Source organism: Leucoraja erinacea, chromosome 7 (assembly GCF_028641065.1).
Source record: "Leucoraja erinacea ecotype New England chromosome 7, Leri_hhj_1, whole genome shotgun sequence".
Taxonomy (NCBI): Eukaryota; Metazoa; Chordata; class Chondrichthyes; order Rajiformes; family Rajidae; genus Leucoraja; species Leucoraja erinaceus.
Window position 1 is genome coordinate 22,815,479 of NC_073383.1, and position 21,616 is coordinate 22,837,094.

Genomic DNA, 21,616 nt, shown 5'->3' on the forward strand with positions numbered 1-21,616 from the left:
TCGAAAGGTAAAAAAATGGCAGATGCTGGATATCTGAACAAGTACAATAATATGCTGGAAATACACAGCATGGACTAGCAGTGCCCTGTGGAGAAGAATAATTAAAATTTCTAACTGATTACCTTCAGTCAAAAGTAGAAAAATAGAAATCAGACATGTTGTAAGTTGCAAAGAAGAGGGAGGGATGGACAGAACAAAGGGAGTGCCACTGACAAAGTGAAGATTGAACGACTGGGCTGCACAATTAATGGTGGTGCTGGGTGAGAGAATGTTTAGACATGAGATTCAGCACAGAAACGGGTCATTGGGTCCACTGAGTCCGCGCCGACCATCGATCAATAGACAATATGTGCAGGAGTAGGCCATTCGGCCCTTCGAGCCAGCACCGCCATTCAATGTGATCATGGCTGATCATCCCCAATCAGTACCCCATTCTTGCCTTCTCCCCACATCCCCTGACTCCGCAATCTTTAAGAGCCCTATCCAGCTATCACTTGAAAGCATCCAGAGAACGTGCCTCTACCACCCTCTGATGCAGATAATTCCACACTCACAACTCTCTGTGAGAAAAAGTGTTTCCTCATCTCCATTCTAAATGGCTTATTCATAAACTGTGGCTCCTGGTTCTGGCCCCCCCCAACATCGGGAACATGTTTCCTGCCTCCAGCGTGTCCAAACCCTTAACTATCTTATATGTTTCAATAAGATCCCCTCTCATCTTTCTAAACTCCAGAGTGTACAAGCCCAGCTGCTTCATTCTCTCAGCATATGACAGTCCCGCCATCCCGGGAATTAACCTTGTAAACCTGCGCTGTACTCCCTCAATAGCAAGAATGTCCTTCCTCAAATTAGGAGACAAAAACTACACACAATACTCCAGGTGTGGTCTCACTAGGGCTCTCTACAACTGCAGAAGGACCTCATTGCTCCTATACTCGACTCCTCTTGTTATGAAGGCCAACATGCCATTCGCTTTCTTCACTGCCTGCTGTACCTGCATGTTTACTTTCATAGACTGATGAACAAGGACCCCCAGATCCCGCTGTACTTCCCCTTTTTCCCAACTTGACGCCATTTAGATAGTAATCTGCCTTCCTGTTTTTGCTACCAAAGTGGATAACCTCACATTTCTCTACATTAAACTTCATCTGCCATGCATCTGCCCACTCCCCCAACCTGCCCAAGTCACCCTGCATTCTCATGGCATCCTCCTCACAGTTCACACTGCCACCCAGCTTTGTGTCATCTGCAAATTTGTTAATGTTACTTTGAATCCCTTCATCCAAATATTGTAAATAGCTGCGGTCCCAGCACCGAGCCTTGCGGTACCCCATTAGTCACTGCCTGCCATTCTGAAAGGGACCCGTTAATCCCCACTCTCTGTTTCCTGTCTGCCAACCAATTTTCTATCCATGTCAGCACTCCACCCCCAATATCATGTGCCCTAATTTTGCCCACTAATCTCCTATTTGGGACCTTATTAAATGCTTTCTGAAAGTCCAGGTACACTGTATCCACTGGCTCTCCCTTGTCCATTTTCCAGTTACATCTTCAACCTGTACACCAGCACTATCCTACACACTAGGGACAATTTACAATTTCACCAAATACAAGTAACCTACAAATCTGTATGTCTTTAGAGTGTGGGAAGAAACCGGAGCACCCAGGGAAAACCCAGGAGGTAATGGCGATGGGTTGAAGGCTGGTTCTTGCTTATGTCAAAGTTGTGATACTAAATATAAATGAAAGTTAAAAATCTACAGATTGTGGAAATCTGAAATAAAAATAGAAAACATTGAAAAGAGTGGGTCAGGCAGCATTTTTGGAAAAAAAGTGAACATTTCAGCATGAAGGGACTTTGACCTGAAACATTTACTTCATTTATCCTTTCAAAAATGGCCTGTTAATGCTTCCAGTATTCTCTGGCTACTCCCTAACATATCCTCCTGTTGGGTTCCTGGACAGAGACTTGTTCCCCAGGCAGCAGTTTAAAGGCAATGTCTCCTAACCTCAAATACTCTCTACTCAGATATGATTGCATGTTCCTTGCTGAAATATCCCCCCAGTTGCTAACAGTGCATCTATATCCATGTTAGTTCTCTGGGGTGCCTTTACCCATTCTATCTCATGGTGCAGGTATTACAAAGGAGATTTTTCATTATCCCAAGCCAACTCTCTACGTGTCTGGGAGATGATATGAATCCATGGGGAATTTGTATGTTTCTTCCAGTCCCACTTGTGTGAGTCTTCCTGGATGGTGATTATCTCATCATTAATGGCCCTTTCCTCCTGCATGAGGATATAATGGTAATCTTGTGATTCATTACATATCCCATGAGTTCTGATATCTTGAGGATGTTGTACCTGAAACTTGTAACCTAGTGTTGGACATGCTGTTCTGTGGATTCTTCTGCTATGACTTTTGGTTGGTCCCTCACAGCAGTGCCTGAGGACAAATTGTATCCCTCACCTGTATCCACCTGTTACTTACCAGGCTTAGACACCCCGCCCCCGCCCCCCCCCCCCCCCCATCCCTCTACCAGCTTTCGCCCTCCCCACTACTACAATCAGTCTGAAGAAGGGCGCCAAACTAAAATGTTATTATCCGTGTCCTCCAAGGATGCTGCCTGACCCATTGAGTTACTCCAACATTTTGTCCTTTTTAGGTAAACCAGCAACTGCAGTTCCTTGTGTCAAAAGTTTACAGAAATTGGTTAGGGTGATCACAAATTCATTGAAACTCTCCAACTTGGAAGTGACAAAGCTACAGATGAGGTTTCAAGTAGAAGATTGACTAATCAGCAAGAAAAAAGAAAAGAAAATTCCAACTTTAGTCTCATGATTACTTTTCATTCCATGTTTGTGGTTACAAGCCTAGAGGCTACATCACTTCTTATGCTCTCAATTGTAAATGGTTAGGGCAGCATTGTTAGCTGAACTGTATAATGGACTGCTTTATGTTTGCAGGTTTGACCTCTAAGTGATTGTAATTGTTTGCATCCTGAGAAGAGTGAGGACTGTGTGTATAATGCAACAAACACAACAGAAAGAGTAACGTTCATGCATTACTGCTCCCACTGTTGCTTTTGAATGTGCACAGAACAGAAGTGATGAAGTTATGGTGAACTGCACTGAGAGAGCTCAGGGAACGACCGCCATCATTTAAATGTTGTTTTCATGGGATGTGGAAACTGCTGGCAAATCCAGATTTTTGATCTGGAGTCCCTAATAGCCATGAAGACAGTGGTGAACCTTTGTGAGCCTCTGCAGGTTCCACAAGATTGTTAAGTAAGGTTAAACAGCATCGGGATCTAATGATGATAAAGGAATGAGTAGGTGGCAGCTCTCGGATACCTCCTCACATCAACTCATGGAATGTGCCCCCACCGTCGGGCCTCTGCTTCCCATGCCATCACAGATCACATCACTTCAGGTGATCCCCTCTCCACAGCTTCCATCCAGATACTTCCCCAAGCCCATACTGCCTGTTTCTGCCTCTTACCTAAGAGTCAAATGCAACACTTCCCTGGTAGGCCCATTGTTTCTGCATGCTCGTGCTCCAACAAACTTAACTCATCGTACCTGGATTCTATCGTCTTCACTTATTCAGCTCCTTCCCGCCTACACCTGTGACACCTCTTCACTATTTTAAAAACTTCCAATTTACAGACCCCCACTGCCTTATCTTCACTATGGATGCCTGGTCCATATATGTTCCATTCCTCATCAGGAAGGCTTATGGCTCTCCATTTCTTTCTAGAACAATAGATCCAACCAATTCTCCTTGCCCGGCCCCATCCACCTGGTGTAAAGTGCTTGCCATGAATAGATTCTCTTTCAATTCTTCCTACTTCCACTTTACAGGTCAGGTCGAGGTGTAGTTCCCTCCCGCCACGGGTACCATGTAATCTTGTGCTACCTGCTCTGTGGTCGGATAGTCGGCGACTAAACTGTCTCCCCCACCTGGTTTGCCAGGTGAGGAGGGGGCTGTGGACCCCCAGAAGGACAAAAAACGAGACCTGTCAAAGGGCGGATGAGTTTCTAGCGAGCCAACGGCCATCCACAATTCAGAAGTTGCGATCACTGTTGTACATAGCATTGTAAGGAATGATAAAGCACACACACCAAAATCCCATACTTCCAGCGGCGGAAGTCCGCAGGAACTGGAGGACAGAGATGTGTGGTGTGTCCGTCACCGTTCCCGTTGGAAACCAGCTCCACTACGTCGCTAATGTTTTCAACGACACCCCCCTCCCTCCAACTCTTTCTCAGGTACATCGATGACTGCATCAAAGCTGCTTCCACCACCCGTGCAGAACTCATCAATTTAATCAACTTTGCCACAAACTTCCACCCTGCCTTCAAATTCACATTGTTTAAGAGGGAACTGCAGATGCTGGAGAATCGAGTCTGCACCCCGGGGGCATGAACATCGAATTCTCCCAATTTTGTTAGTCCTTGCTGTCTCCTCCCCTTCCTCAGCCCCCCTGCTGTCTCCTCCCATCCCCCAGCCTTCTGGCTACTCCTCCTTTTCCCTTTCTTGTCCCCGCCCCCGATCAGTCTGAAGAAGGGTTTCGGCCCGAAACGTTGCCTATTTCCTTCGCTCCATAGATGCTGCTGCACCCGCTGAGTTTCTCCAGCTTTTTTGTGTAACCTTCAAATTCACATTGATTATTTCGATACCTCCATCCCCTTTCTTGATGTCACTGTTTCCATTTCAGGAGGCAAACTATTCGCTGACATTTACTATAAACTCCAAAGATGCCGCCTGACGTGCTAAGTCCCTCCAGCAGCTCGATTTTTTTTTTTTCTGATGGCAATTTATAATCTCAAATCAAAAGCATAGAACAGTACTGCACAGGAACAGGCCCTTTGGCCCTCAATGTCTGTGCTGAACATGATTGCAAAATAAACTAATCTCCTCTGCCTGTTTATAATCCACATCCGTCCAATCCAAGAGTATCCAAGTGTCAATCTAAAAGCCTCTTAAATGCCACTGTCATGTCTGCCCCCATCACCATCCCTGGCAGCGCGTTGTCCACATCCCACAGGCACGATAGTTGGTATTGGTGTGATTTACCCGTGGGTATGGTAGTGAGAGCTGATCAGTGAAATATGTATTGATTTAGACTGGTAGAATGGACAATGTGGGAAAGTAATCAGGAAGAGTTACTTCACATAAGAAATGATTTAAGATTTACAATCGACTTGTCAGTAAGATAGTGAAAGAAAATCACCATAATTCAGGTGATATGTATTTACTGAATGATTTGGAGTGGTGAACTAAGGTGAACAGACTTTTTTTTAACCAGTGTGATGACTTAAAATACTCTGTTGAGCATTCTCAGCAGAATTCAGAGAGTTTTGAAAATCATGCAAATAAATCCACAATAAATTGTATGGGTTACAAGATCATTGTCCTTTGTTGAAGGTCTGGGCAGGCTTTAAGGGTTTTATGGTCAACGCCTGCTTCAAAATCCTAAGTTGGATGTATACAATACATTTTTTAACCCAATTAAATTTTTTTGAATTTTTACATTATTCGATAGTGTAAATAAAGTTGATCTAATTGTATTTAATTTATGTATTTGGAAATAATTCACTAAAGTGTAACTGCATTAGTAACAATATAATGACCAGTTTAAATAGGTGTGAGAGCAATAATAATGTTTTGCAACATGCTCTCAATATAATCACTTCAGCAGTTTAGGAACAATCTGCCATTAAGCTGCTAATGGGAATTGGTGAAAAATAGTCATGAAGTTCTGGAAAACACTGTAGTTTTCTGAGTTATAATTTTGATTCGAAGACTTTAGCCCATTTATCAGTGAGCTAACAGCAGTATTTAGCTTTCCTTCACTGGAAGGTTCCAAACCACAGATCTTTGCCATTTAGTATGAAGTGTTACATTTTTTTATGTAGCACACTAATCATTATATATTTGTTTTTAAAGCCACACAAATGCAAATAAATGTTTAACGAGCACATGCAAGAATGTTGCATACATTTGGAAGTGGGGAAAAAGGAAGTCCAGTAAATTGCAGACTGATAGCTTCATGCCAGAGTTAGGCCAGTTAAAGAAATCTGAAATCAAAGATGTAATGGCAATATTTGTACAAAAAGATGTAATAAATAGCATGACCTTTAGAAGAATGCAATATTTAATCTACTTTTAAATTGCTTTGTAGAATTAACAAAGGATGGTTGAGAGAAATAGTGGACATGATTAATTTGGATTTTCATTAAAAAACCATCTCAAGGTACTGTAATTGGTAAGGTAGACCCAAATCAAAAGTTGGAATATGCATGGTCAGGACTCGAGATGTGAAGCAAGCTGATAGGGCCGTAATGTAAACAAGTCATTGAGTATTATTTCTACTGAAGTAGAATTAGAAAAGCACAGAAAAGTTAAGTACAATGGGTGACTGGGAATGTTACGTGTGACATACAATTGCACTGGGATTAGTACGGTTGTCAGAGGTTATGGGGAGAAGGCAGGAGAATGAGGTTAGGAAGGAAAGATAGACCAGCCACAAATGAATGGTGGAGTAGACGTGATGGGCTGAATGGTCTAATTCTGTTCCTATCACTAAAGAACAGTTCATATTCAAAAGAAGATTAGAGGTAACAGTGAAGATGCAAAAAACCCCACTTGCAACAAATATTAGGCCTATCAGGCTGGACATCTTTATTCCACAGAAAGAACTCTGACGATCTCTTAAAATACAGGTTGAGAATAGAAAGGGTTTGAAATAGTGAATGCAAAGAGCATGGCCACACAAAAGAAAACAGAACTAAGAGACTTCAATATATGGGGATAATAATCTGTAATGGAATTCAGAACAGACCTCTTAGTGTTTAGAATTCAGAACATAACTTTCAGTGTGTCGAATTCCACACCACAAGATTTAGTTGAGACTGGACAAGCTGTGTTTAAAAGAAAGCTAGCTACAGCAAATCCTTTTTTTTAACGGACCCATTTATAACGTATTTTGTTATAGTGATGGACCAGCTGATGCTACTCCAGGCTCACAAAATGCACTAGTGAGCCCTTCTTCACCAGCTGCCACATGGTCCAGTTGACACATCTGCTGTTGCGGCTCACATTGTAGGCCCACGCCGGCAACGCTTTCTTCAGGGCACCGCCATTGATGGCCATTGACCATAAATGCCAGTACATAGAGCCTGTGGTATGTACCATCCACAAAATGCACTTTAGTTACTCCCCCAAACTACTATGACGGTCCTTTCAAAACATAAGACCCTATCAGCAAGACCTCTATTAGCAAGAGGGACAAGAACATTTGTGTATGTACACCTAGTTCCTCTAGGTTGAGCATCATCCTGACATGGAAATGTATGTTGCTGGTCCTTCATTGTTGTTGGGTTTAAATCCTGCAATTCCCTTTCCAACCAATAAAGGTTGTGGGATGACAGAATGGCAGCCATTTCAAAAGACAGCTCAGAATATTAGTGATCATTAGTCAATTCACTGGGAATAATAATAATAATATTTTTATTTATTTATTTATGGTCGACTTTCAAGAGTCTCAAGGACACCTTACAACAATTTAGCAGGTAGAGGAAAAACATGTAAGGGGAATGAAATAAATAGTAGAGACATGACTAGTACACAAAGTAAAGACAGAATTCAATACAAAACACAATATGAGGCAATTACTGCACAGATGAAAAGGGAGGGGGATGTGGGGCTAAGGATAGGCAGAGGTGAAGAGATGGGTCTTGAGGCGGGACTGGAAGATGGTGAGGGAAACAGAATTGCGGATCAGTTGGGGGAGGGAGTTCCAGAGCCTGGGAGCTGCCCTGGAGAAGGCTCTGTCCCCAAAACTGCGGAGGTTGGACTTGTGGATGGAGAGGAGACCGGTTGATGTGGATCTGAGGGACCGTGAGGATTGGTAGGGGGAGAGGAGGTCAGTGAGATATGGGGGGGGCAGATGGTGGAGGGCTTTGTAGGTGAGGATAAGGATTTTGTAGGTGATCCGGTGGGTGATGGGAAGCCAGTGAAGTTGTTTGAGGATTGGAGTGATGTGATGCCAGGATTTGGTGTGGGTGATGAGTCGGGCGGCTGCGTTCTTGACCAGTTGGAGTCGGTTGATGTAGGTGGAGCTGATCCCAAGGAGAAGTGAGTTGCAATAGTCCAGTCGGGAGGAGATGAAGGCATGGATGAGTCTTTCAGCAGCGGGAGGTGTAAGAGAGGGTCTGATTTTGGCGATGTTGCGGAGATGAAAGAAGGAGGTTTTAATGACATGGCGGATGTGAGGCTCAAGGGAGAGGGTGGAATCAAAGATCACGCCAAGGTTGCGGGCCTTGGGAGATGGGGAGACAGTGGTGCCGTCGATGGTGAGAGTGGGGTTATTGATTTTGCTCAGTGTGGCTTTGGAGCCTATGAGGAGGAATTCTGTCTTATCGCTGCTGAGTTGGTGCCAGTATAATGCCCAAACAATCCATTGTGGAATAGATTCAAGTTTTGTCTGAGAGATTATTAACGCAAAGATGATGAAGAAATCATCCTCTTGATCGACAGGATTTTTTTTTTTCTCTTTTACTCTGTTAATATTTACTGACTATAAAGAATTGAGGGCTGTCAGATTCTTTCTGGAAATAAACAAATTTCATTCCTCACTTCCTAATTGCACAAATTATTTTAATTGTAGAATAAAAGCATGGTGTAAATATTTCTCTTTCTGTTTGTTCCTCTTGCAGTCTTTCAGGATGCAATTGGGATCCCATTATTCAAATTTGGGAAAAGTAGAACAATTAACTTCTTGTTTTGCTATTAGAAGGCTCTATTTAATGCACTATATCCATGGTGGTTTCATGCTGCTTTTGGGAAAGAGTTTACTGAGTAGCCAGAGGTGGTTCCAGAGGACAAATTATCATTGCTGCTATTTGGAGGATAACAGGGACTGTCAATTACAAACTACACAGGTTCAAAGATGCACAAGAACTTTGTTCAGAGGTTGGTGAATGGGTAAACATAGAAATAGACAATAGTGGCAGGAGTTGGCCATTCGGCCATTCGAGCCAGCATCAGTGCATCTTGGCTGATCATCCAAAATCAGTATCCCGTTCCTGCCTCCTCCCCATATCCCTTGATTCCGTCAGCCCTAAGAGCTAAATCTAATTCTCTCTTGTAAACATCCAGTGAATTGGCTGCCACTGCCTTCTGTGGCAGGGAATTCCACAGATTCATAACTCATTGTTGGGTAGATCATTGGAGTATTTAAAGAGGAAGCAAATTAAATTTTGAAGGATCAGGGATTTGAGGGCAATGGACAACTCGCATAGAAGAGGAGATGAAGCCAGTGGCAACACACTTGTGATCATATTGAATGGCAGGACAAGCTTGCTCTACTCCTGCTCCAATTTTCTTATGTTCATATGATTCCTGGAACAATTGAGAGATTGGAAAATGTAAATGGCTAAGAAGTAGAATTTGGAGAGTCTGTGATATCATTCTGTCTCAACATTATCATGTAAGATAGCTGGAATATTTCAATAATTAGCCGAGGGTTCATATATTTGTTGTGCAGAATGATGTACTCAGTTGTTAGAATGTTTAATTGCTTGTTTGAACATGCCGATGCTATTTTTGATTGCCAGGTAACACAAATGTACATCAATTTACCTAGATATTGAGGTTTTTGAAGGAGTAACCAAGAAGGTCAATGAGTGAAGTAGTCGATGTAGACTGTATGGACTTCAAGGTCTTTGATAAGATTCCGCAGGGTAGATTAACTGCTCTGGAAGGTTAGATCGCATGGGATCCAGGCTGTCTAATTTGATACATAATTGGCATGATGGAAGGAAGCAGAGGATAACGGTGGAAGGTTGTTTCTTGGAGTAAAAGCCCGTGGCGAATGGAGTGCCTTGGGTCAGTGCTGGGCCTGTTGTTGTTTGTTATTTATATCACCAATTTGGATGAGAATGTACAAGGCATGACTGGTAAGTTTGCAGACCACAAAATAAATTGTATCATAGACTTTGAAAACATTGCAGCAGGATCTTGATAAGCTGGGCAAGGAGGCTGTGGAATGGCAAATGGAATTTAATTCGGATAAGTACGAGGTGTTGCATTTCGGGAAATCAGAGCTGGGTGGGACTGTCACAGTGAACGGTAGGGCCTAGGAGAGTGCAGTAGAATAGCTGGACCGGAGTAACAGTGCATCATTCCTGGAAAAATGGCTTCACAGGTGGATAGGGTGATGATAGCGGCTTTTGGCTTGCTGACCCTCATTGCATTGAGTATCAAAGTTGGGATGTTAAGTTGCAGTTGGACAAGATGGTGGTGAAGCTGCACATGGGGTATCATTTTTAATTTTGGTCACTCGGCTTGGGGAAAATGCCATTAAGGTAGAAATAGTACAAAGAGATTATGAGGCTGTTGCCAGGACTTTCGAGTAGGGAGAGGTTGGGCAGGCTTGGACTTCCTTCTTTAGAGCATAGGAGACTGAGGGGTGACGAGCGGATGTAGATAAAGTGGATGGTCACAGTCTTTTTCCCAGAGCAGGGAAGTACAAAACTAGAGGACATAAATATAAGTTGAGAATGGAAGGAGTTAATGGGAACCTGAGGAACAACTTTTTTTACACAGGGTGGTGGGGATATGGAACAATCTGCCAGAAGAAGTAGTTGAGGCAGAAACAATAACAACATTTAAAAGACATTTGGACAGGTACACGGATAGGAAAGGTTCAGAGGGATATGGGTCAAAGGCGGGCAAATAGTACTGGCGAAGATGGCACATCTGGATTGCCACTGACACTTTTGGGCTAAAGGGCCTGTTTCCGTGTGGTATGACTTGTGAACTTTGCAGATGAAAGAATGCTTAAAAAAACTCAAGAGGAAATTGAGCAGCACTTTACTGTGCAGCAAGCTGTCAAAAGGATGTTGGCTGCTTCCTATCTGGATAAAGGAACTCAAAAAGCAAGAAATCTTTTTTTTTAAATCCTCAAGTGTCATCGACAAATAAAAACCTGAAAATTGGATCACACTCAGCAAAAAAGTTGTGCAAATTGCGAAGTTACTCTGAAGGATTTGTGTATGTTGATAGAAATAAAAATCTGCCCTCGCTTGTGGTGTAAATGCTATTTTTCTGCTTTTGAGTTATGAATTGGAATTCCCAGTAGCTGAATTAGTGTCAACCTCTTGACTTTCAGGAGGTCTGAGTACGTGAAATTTATTAAGGCATCATTATTAGAAGTACATAATAAAATTTAGTGACTTTTTAAATTGATTAAATGACCTGTATCAACGCTTACTTCAGAAATGGTACATCCTCTGCAATAGTTAGTGAAATGTCAAGAAAAGTGATAAGCAAATGTAAATCTTTCTAGTTGTACGTCGAGCTCCATTACAGAAATTGTTAAAATATTTTCAACTGAAGCACAGAAGACTTTTAATTTTAGCTCAGTTATATTTATGATTACTGGTATGATTTTGAAAGTGGAAACAAGCTAAAAACATTGTTCCACTCTGAGTTTAACCACTTCAGCGAGAGCACTGATCTCAAACGAGGTGTGGTGAGGAAGTCTGACGTTTAACATGCAGCTAACAGGAAGCAAGCAGAAAGTTCAGGGCACGGTACAAATTTGAAGCTTTGAAATCGACAAACATTTAAGGTAAGCGAAATCAATTTGAACACGTAACTGGTGATAAATCATGCAACTTTTGTAATACTTAAGTGAATTAAGATTTGTAACGTGTCTAACATTCAAAACATCTGCAAGAAATGAAGCTTTGTACAGAATACGCTAGATCAAACCACAAGTGATTTTAGCAGAACTGAAACATGACTGTAGGACTGTGTACAGCAGTCAAACTTGAAATATGTTGCACTTCAGCTGCTGTTTCTAAACCAAACAGTATATGAAATATGCAAAATATGAAAATGTTTTTCTATGGCAAGTCATTTAGTTATTTATGAAATTTGGTAGTGCATAGGTTTATGTAAAATTCTGAATAACACTTGACCTGGTTTTGAAAAGAAGAGAAATAATATATAATTGTTACATTGTCTTCCGAAGGCAGCTGTAAGCAGAATCTTTTGTATTTTCAGTACACATACAATAATTCTGTAAAATGCTTGCTGGACAATGTTTTGTCATGTTCAGCACAAAAGGACTGCTCCAAGTATTGAACCATCATCATAGGAAATAAGTTTCATGTGGGTACAATACTTTTTCAGAATATAAAAATTAGATCAATAAAATCAACCATGCAAATGGTATTTTTGAACATGACTGATTTGCAAAAGAGATTTGATCGAGGAAGTATAGTTCTTTTAACAAATTCCTTTCACAGGAGTATGTCTGTTATATCCTCTTGAATATAGATTAATATCTATAATTTCCAAAAATAAGTATTTGCATGTATTTTAAAATGCAGTTGCATGTATTTGGGAAAAATATAAATCCTTTTAATAAGGGTTACTTATTAAGTATACATTGAAAAATCGTAAACCTTTGGGGATATTACTTTAATTGGCACCAAGTGGTTTAGTCTTGTGAGTTCCATATTAAGTTCATTTGATATTGTGAGGGAAGATGATGCAGTGGAAGTGTAAAGTAAGAATGCCATTTAAACTACATTTTATTGCCACATGGTGTAAATGTCACATACTTCATTTGGCCTGTGAAATATCAGCGTTCAATAGGTTCACCAGGTTAATCGTAGGTTCGTTCACTTGGTTAATTCCCGGGATGGTGGGACTGATGTATGATGAAAGAATGGGTTGACTGGGCTTGTATTCGCTGGAATTTAGAAGGATGAGGGGATCTTATAGAAACATATACAATTCTTAGAGGATTGGACAGGGTAGATGCAGGAAAAATGTTCCTGATGTTGGGGGAGTCCAGATCCAGGGATCACAGTTTAAGAATAAGGTGTGGGCCATCTAGGACTGAGGTGAGGAAAGACTTTTTCACCCAGAGAGTTGTGAATCTGTGGAATTCTCTACCACAGAAGGCAGTGGAGGCCAATTCACTGGATTATTAGGGCTAAAGGAATCAAGGGATATGGGGAAAAGCCGGAACGGGGTACTGATTTTGGATGATCAGCCATGATCATATTGAATGGCGGTGCTGGCTCAAAAGGCCGAATGGCCTACTCCTGCACCAATTTGCTATGTTTCTATGTTTCAACACCAACATTGTTAATAATTGCACTTTTTAATGGGGAGGAGAAAACTAAAAATAAAACTGCCCGCATGAACTCTTCTCACATGGATTAAAAATGTTTTTTTTTTTTTAATTAAGTGAAAAATAAGCCCTTTCTGGGTTTTTATTACTGGTGAGCTACAGGCTGTAAAACCTAAATTTCATTTTAAAAAAAAAATATTTTGCTATCATTTTGGAAGTTGGCATAAAGACATGTTGTACTCTAAGTTTTATGCCCCACCCACCCACCATGAGCAGAGTAAGCTGAAATGAATATTGAAGCAGCAACTGAGAATCGGAATGTGTGTTTTTGGAGCAAATTGCCAATGTAAGCTTCAAGCTCCGTGGTTTTTCTAAAGACTAGCTGATTTAGCAGTTGCGTTGAAAGATCTGTATGCTACATTTCTCATGTTAAACAGGAGATTTTTTCTTCTTCTTGAGAAGCCTGAGGAGGCATTGCTAATGGTCAGAAATGTTGATCTTTCAAATAGAGCTATTTTGCCTAATTTGAATTTACAATTCTCATTTAAATTTATGTAGTAATACTAGTTTGTCCTCCACAGAAATCAAGATCTGTAGATTTATACTTAGACTATTTGCCGTTTCTGTTCATCAAATACCGTACAGTGCCTGAGTTAAAGGATATGCAGTTGAGAGTGTACAAGTCTGAACTGAGTTATAACACTTCCATTTTGTACTACTTAATAAAGTTGAGAGGGAAAGATAGATCAGCCATGATTGAATGGAGGAGTTGAACGTTTTTCCTTCTATTATTTATTATGTAAAAGAATATGTGTGTTATGATTGTGTTTATAATTTGTTTGGTTGTTTTGTTGTTTGTCTTTTGCACAAAAGTCCGCGAGCATTGCCACTTTCATTTCACTGCACATCTCGTATGTGTATGTGACAAATAAACTTGACTTGACTTGACTTGACTTGACTCGATGGGCCAAAAGGCCTTATTCTGCTCCTGTCTTTTGAACTTAATGGCTCAAACAGAAATCTTTCTATTGTATGTAAACATATTGAACTTGTAAAAACAACTTTAATTATCTCAACCCGAAACGTCACCATTTCCTTCGCTCCATAGATGCTGCCTCACCCGCTGAGTTTCTCCAGCATTTTCATCTACCTTTAATTGTATAGCTGACACCTTGAAGTCAACTCAATAATATTTACTTTAGATAGACACAATGTTGGAGTAACTCAGCGGATGAGGCAGCATCTCTGGAGAAATGGAAATGGTGACTTTTGTGTATAGACCGTTCTTCAGATCTGATCCGAAACATCACCTATTTCTTTTCTTAAGAGGTGTTGCCTGACCCACTGATTATCTTCAGTATTTTGTGTCTCTCGTTGGTATAAACCAGCATCTGCAGGTCCTTCCAACATAATATTTACTTAAATTCAGTAAGCCAAAGTAATTTTGCTAATGATATCACAGAACATACAACAGAATGGTACAGACGAAGTTCCATCATGTCTGCATCAACTGTAATCCCATCTGGCTGCACATGGTCTGTATTCCTCCATTCCCATCCTGTTCATGTGTCTGACCAAATGCCTCTTAAAAGGTGCTATCATGTCCGTTACCACCTCCCCTGGCAAGCTGTTCCCCGGCACCGATCACTCCATGTAAACAAAAACTTGCCCCGCACCTTACCTCTTACACTTCCCTTTCTCATCATAAATTGATGTCCTCTAGTATTTCTCATTTCCACCCTGGGGAAAAAGCCTGTGGCTAACTATTCTATTAGTCTCCAACACACCTATGTAACCAATCCAAGGTTGTTCAACCTCTCCTTTGTAGCTAATGCACGCCAATCCATGCTGCCTCCTGGTGAACCTCTTACACCCTCTCCAATGCCTCCACATCCTTCCTGTAAAGTGATGACCAGAACTGCACACAATCATACAAATGTCATACGGTCATAAGGAATAGGCGTAGAATTAGGCCATTCGGCCCATCAAGTCTACTCCACCATTCAATCATGACTGATCTGTCTCTCCCTCCTAACCCCATTCTCCGGCCTTCTCCCCATAACCTCTGCCAACCGTACTAATCAATAATCTATCCATCTCTGCCTTAAAAATATCCACTGACTTGACCTCTACAGCCTTCTGTGGCAAAGAATTCCACAGATTCACCACCCTCTGACTAAATACATTTCTCCTCATCTCCTTCCTAAAAGAACGTCCTTTAATTCTGAGGCTATTCCAGTCCTTGACTCTCTCACTAGTGGAAACATCCTCTCCACACCCACTCTATCCAAACCTTTCACTATTCCATATGTTTCAGTGAGGTCCCCCTTCATTCTTCTAAATAATGTGGTCTAACCAATGTTTTTTACACCTTCAATGTGATTCACCAACATTTATATAATTCCTCAACTGATGAAGGCAAACATGCTACCTTTACCACCCAGTTCACGTGCTGCCATTGTCATGGAACTATGGGGTGATTTCACCAAAGGTCAAATGAGCGTAGATCCCCCCTCACGTGACCGAAAATTTTAACTGGAGGACATCTCTCAGTTTGGTATATGTAAGTGAATGGGGAAACACGCACTTTCCCACCCGTTAAAAACATGGAAAACGGCCGATTTTTGAGCTGAAATTTTCTGTGCTAGTCGGGGTGACCATGAAGCACAGCGACCTAAATTTTCAGGCAAAAAAAAAGTGAACAGCTGACAATTGCCGTGGTGATTTTAAGATCCAAAATATCGGGAATTATCGCGTTTGCTCGCTGAATTTCATCAAAAGTAAGGCATTATTAACTTACTTTTGATGAAATTCAGCGAGCAAACGCGATAATTCCCGATATTTTGGATCTTAAAATCATCACGGCAATTGTCAGCTGTTCACTTCCGCCGCTTTCTACCTTCAGTTCCCTCTTGTAATTACCTCACTTTCTATCTTTTTTTTTGCCTGAAAATTTAGGTCGCTGTGCTTCACGGTCACCCCGACTAGCACAGAAAATTTCAGCTCAAAAATCGGCCGTTTTCCATGTTTTTAACGGGTGGGAAAGTGCGTGTTTCCCCATTCACTTACATGTTCCAAACTGAGAGATGTCCTCCAGTTAAAATTTACGGTCACGTGAGGGGGGGATCTACGCTCATTTGACCTTTGGTGAAATCACCCTATAGACTAGCACCCCAAGATCTCTCTGTATAGCTCCTCTGGGTCCTGCCATTTATAGTATACTTTCCTCATGCATTTGACCTTCCAAAGTGCAACACCTCATTTGTCAGGATCAAATTACAACCATTACTTACTCACCCAAATTTCCAACTGATCTATAGTCTGTTGACGGCCTTCCTCACAGTCCTGTGTTCTCTGCAAATTTACTAATCAGACCACCAAAATATATAAAATAACGGAGGTCCCAACACTGATCCTTGCAAAACATCACTGGCATCTGACATCCAGTCAGAAAAGCACTCCTCCACCATTACACACTGCCTCCTGTGACAAAGCCAATTTTGTATCCAATTTGGCACCTCGTTGTGAATCCCATGTGACGATATTCTGGGCTAGCCTACCATGAAAGGCCTTATCAAAGACTTTACTAAAGCTCACATAGATAATGTCCACTGTCCTATCATCAGTAGTCATCTTCATCCCTTCCTTGAAGTGAGAGGGCCCCCCCCATCTGAAACCACGCTATCCCTAATAAGTCAATGGTTTTTCAAATGTAACTAAATCCTGTCCCTAAGAATCATCTCCAATAATTTCCCTCCCACTGATGTAAGGCTCACTGGCTTATGATTTCTGGGATTATCCTTGTTGACCTTTTAAACAAAAGGAACAATTTTGGCTATACTCCCGTCTTGTGGGACCTCGCCTTTGACTAAATAGGATACAAAGGTCCCCGTCAGAATTGTGATTTATGATTAAGAATTGTGACCTTTATTAAGATCATTCATACAGCAGGCTAAAGATGGTCAAATCTATTCAATGCATTTTTGAGTTTTATAAGGGATTTAGTAGAGAAGATTTTCACCTCAATCCCTTAAATTATTTTCGGATTGATGTAAAAACAAAAACTCCTTTAACCTATTCTGGATTGGTGTAAACAAATCCTATTTAGAGCTGCTCCAGACCTACCTTATTTTTTATTAAACCTCAATGTTTATGCTACCACTCTCTCACACAGCCCCATCATTCTTTTGTTGTTTCAATTTTTCTTGCCCTCCATCCTTTCTCAGATATTCCTTTTGTGTTCTGTTAGTTCCTGTCTCTGTTCACCATGTTTTAAAACTTGTTTTCCCTCAATCTTTCCCGGTTCTGATAAAATGTCATTGACCTGAAACATTAACTCTTTCATTCTGCAAAGATTCTGTCTGACCTGAGTATCTACAATTGTAGAAAATATGAGCAGTAATAGTCACCTTCGTCCTGAATGTCTTCCTTGAATAGAGATCTAGTCAATTACCTTCCACCAACATTCTCAGTCATTTGGCTGAACTCTTCATCACATTGAACAATATCCACTTAATTCTACTCATTTTCTTCAGATCAAAGATGTGGCTGTTATAACTTGTATTGGCCCAAGTTATGTGAGATATGTCAGACTATCTTTGTTTTAGAGTGCTACAGTGTGGATACAGGCCCTTCAGCCCAATTTGCCCACACCAGCCAACATCTCTCAGATACACTAGTACCACCTGCCAGTGTTTGATCCATATCCCTCCAAACCTCTCCTATCCATGTACCTGTTGAAACATTGGGATAGTCCCTGCCTCAACTACCTCCTCTGGCAGCTTGTTCCATACATCCACCACCCTTTGGGTAAAAAGGTTACCCCTCAGATTCCTATTAAATCTTTTCCCCTTCACCTTAAACCTATGTCCTCTGGCCCTCAATTCACCTACTCTGGGCAGGAGACTCTGTATCTACCAGATCTATTCCTCTCGTGATTTTAAACACCTCCATAAGATCATCCCTCATCCTCCTGCACTCCAAGGAATAGAGTCCCATCCTACTCAACTGCTCCCTATAGGTCAGACCCTCTAGCTCTGGCAACATCCTCGTTAATCCTCTCTATACCCTTTGCAGCATGACAAAATCTTTACTATAACATGGTGCCTGGAACTGAACACAATACTTGAAATACGTCGTCGCCAACATCTTGTACAACGGGAACATGACCTCATAACTTCTATACTAATTTTACCTGTGGAAGGCCGATTAGGCTCTTTTTCTCAACTCATTTATTTGGTATAACCATATAACCATATAACCATATAACAATTACAGCACGGAAACAGGCCATCTCGGCCCTACAAGTCCATGCCGAACAAATTTTTTTTCCCCTTTAGTCCTACCTGCCTGCACTCGTACCATAACCCTCCATTCCCTTCTCATCCATATGCCTATCCAATTTATTTTTAAATGATACCAATGAACCTGCCTCCACCACTTCCACTGGGAGCTCATTCCACACCGCCACCACTCTCTGCGTAAAGAAGTTCCCCCTCGTATTACCCCTAAACTTCTGTCCCTTAATTCTGAAGTCATGTCCTCTTGTTTGAATCTTCCCTATTCTCAAAGGGAAAAGCTTGTCCACATCAACTCCGTATATTGATGACTACTTTGGTGCTGCTTTCTGCATTGAACAAAAGTCCTATTACAGTCAATGTTAAAATGCACTCTGCTCCCACCCTTGCATGGTCCATCACTGACTCTTCCCTTTCAGGTTCATTTTATCCAAAGGAATAGACTAGCCACAAACCTCCATTACAAGCCGAGAGGCTCCACAGTTGCCTCCCATTGGCCTTTTATAAGGTCTCCATTTCATTAATCCAGTTCTTCTGTTAGAAACATAGACAATAGGTGCAGGAGTAGGCCATTCAGCCCTTCAAGCCAGCACCGCCATTCAATGTGATCATGGCTGATCTTCCAGAATCATTCCCCTGTTCCTGCTTTCTCCCCACATCCCTTGATTCTGTTGGCACTAAGAGTTATATCCAACTATCTCTTGAATACATCCAGTGAATTGGCCTCCACTGCCTTCTGTGGCAGAGAATTCCACAGATTCACATCTCTATCTTTGCCTTAAAAATATCCACTGACTTGGCATCACAGCCCTCCCTCTGTGGCAATGACTTCCACAGATTAACTACCCTCTGATTAAAGAAGTTCCTCTTCACCTTTTTAAAAGAATGCCCTTTAATTCTGAGGCTACGACCTCCGATCCTAGACTCTCCCACCAGTGGAAACATTCCTTCCACATCCACTCTATCTATGCCTTTCATTATTCTGTAAGTTTCAATGAGGTCGCCCCCTCGACCTTCTAAACCCCAGGGAGTAGAGGTCCAGTGCTGTCAAACGCTCTTCATCCTACTCGGACATGTCTGTCTGTGGCCTCCTGCATTGGCACAGTGCAAGCTTGAAGTACAGACCTTCTTCATCTATCATCACACAAAATTAAACTCTTCAACATCTGATAGTGCACTTTCTTTGGTCATATCATAACTAGTCATTTTTGCTGTAAGTTATCCAGCTGCGACATTGGCTCAATTTTATCCCACTCAGCACAGCCTCCACAGCTATTTATGCTACATCATACTCTACCCTATCCTGAGCCCATTACATATAATGCCTTTGTCCTATCACCACCTCCTTCCCTGCAATTTAACACTTTTTATTTTACTCTTTCTCAGTTTTAACGAAGGGTCTGGACCTGAAGCATTATCACTGACTCTCGCTACACAGATGCAGATTGACCTGTGGAGTGTTTTCAGTATTTTCTTCTTTATTGCACATTTTCCAATGCACCCGTTTTAATTTTATACGTTACTTCTGGGCTTGTTTAACCGAGGCCACTGTTTCAGTGTAATTCAAAAATATATACAGGTGCTAGAAATCTGAAATAAAAACAAAAGACATGCTCGAACTACTCTGCTGGTAATGCAGCATCAATGGAAAGAAAAAGTAAATGTGTTGGGCCCAGGTTCCCTTTGTGAAAATCTTGTATATAACAAAGCATCCTTGCTTCAGTATTTAAACCTTGTGCAGTGAAGGCTAGTGTATCATTCACTGCCATAACTGCTTGTTGTGATTGCTGTACAAGTTTACACAGATCCCGTTTGTATATCAACATTTTTCAGTGTCTCATTATTTTTTTGTTTTTCGTACCAAAATGGATAACCTTACCATATGCTACTCTATCTACCTTATTTGTCCATTCTCTTAATCCCATCCAATTTTGTAACATTGACAAACTTCAATATATTACATTTAGATCCTTCATCCAAATCACTGTTATACAGTGCCCTCCATAATGTTTGGTCAAAGACCCATAATTTATTTATTTGCCTCTGTACTCCACAATTTGAGATTTATAATAGAAAAAGAAAATCAAACGTGGTTAAAGCGCACATTGTCAGATTTTAATAAAGGCCATTTTATACATTTTGGTTCTACCATGTAGAAATTACAGCAGTGTTTATACATAGTCCCCCACATTTCAGGGCATCATAATGTTTGGGACACAGCAATGTCATGTAATTGAAAGCAGTAATGTTCAGTATTTTGTTGCATAGTCTTTGCATGTAATGACTGCTTTAAGTCTGCGATTCATCACCATTTGCTGGGTGTCTTCTTTAGTGATGCTCTGCCAGGCCTGTATTGCAGCCATCTTTAGCATGTTTGTTTTGGGGGTTGGGGGGTTAGTTCCTTTTGGTTTTCTCTTCAGCATATAAAAGGCATGCTCAATTGCGTTCAGATAGGGTGATTGACTTGGCCACTCAAGAATTTAACACTTTTTAGCTTTGACAAACACATTTATTGCTTTAGCAGTATTGCTGCAGAATGAACTGCTGGCCAATGAGTTGAAGCAATTGTTTGAAGTTGAACAGATAGGATGTCTATACACTTCAGAATTCATTATGCTACCACCATCGGCAGTTGTAGCAACAATGAAGATAAGTGAGCCAGTACCTTCAGCAGCCATACATGCCCAGGCCATAACACTCCCAGCACTGTGTTTCACAGATGACGTAGTATGCTTTAGATCTTAGGCAGTTCCTTCTCTCCTCCATACTTTGCTCCATCCTATTTTTGCGGCTAACCAGTGGTTTGCACCTTGCAGTGTAGCCTCTCTATTTCTGTTCATGAAGTCTTCTGCGGGCAGTGGTCATTGACAAATCCACTCCTGAACAGTGTTTCTGATCTGTCGGATAGGTGTTTGGGGAGCTTTCTTTATGATAGAGAGAATTCTTCTGTCATCAGCTGTGGAGGTCTGCCTTGGCCTGCCAGTCCCTTTGCGATTAGTAAGCTCACCAGTGCTCTCTCTCTTAATGATGTTCCAAACATCTGATTTTGGTAAGCCAAAGGTTTGGCTGATGTTTCTAACAGTTTTATTCTTGTTTCTTAGTCTCATAATGGCTTCTTTGCCTTTCATTGGCACAACTTTGGTCCTCATGTTGCTAAAC

General features: G+C 41.3%; 1 protein-coding gene across 7 annotated transcripts in view; it reads left to right on the plus strand.

Moving 5' to 3' along the window:
• The window catches only part of LOC129698734 (WAS/WASL-interacting protein family member 1-like), a 97,541-nt gene that overhangs the window by 14,331 nt on the left and 61,594 nt on the right, over nucleotides 1-21,616 (plus strand). The window contains exon 1 of one of the 7 annotated variants that reach the window (XM_055637943.1): nucleotides 11,538-11,642. The exons of 5 other annotated variants lie outside the window; for them this stretch is intronic. The gene's annotated coding sequence lies outside the window, so the exon portion shown is untranslated. Of the gene's footprint in view, nucleotides 1-11,537; nucleotides 11,643-21,616 lie in introns of those variants that run through there. One more of the 7 variants, XM_055637944.1, reaches the window with a different exon arrangement.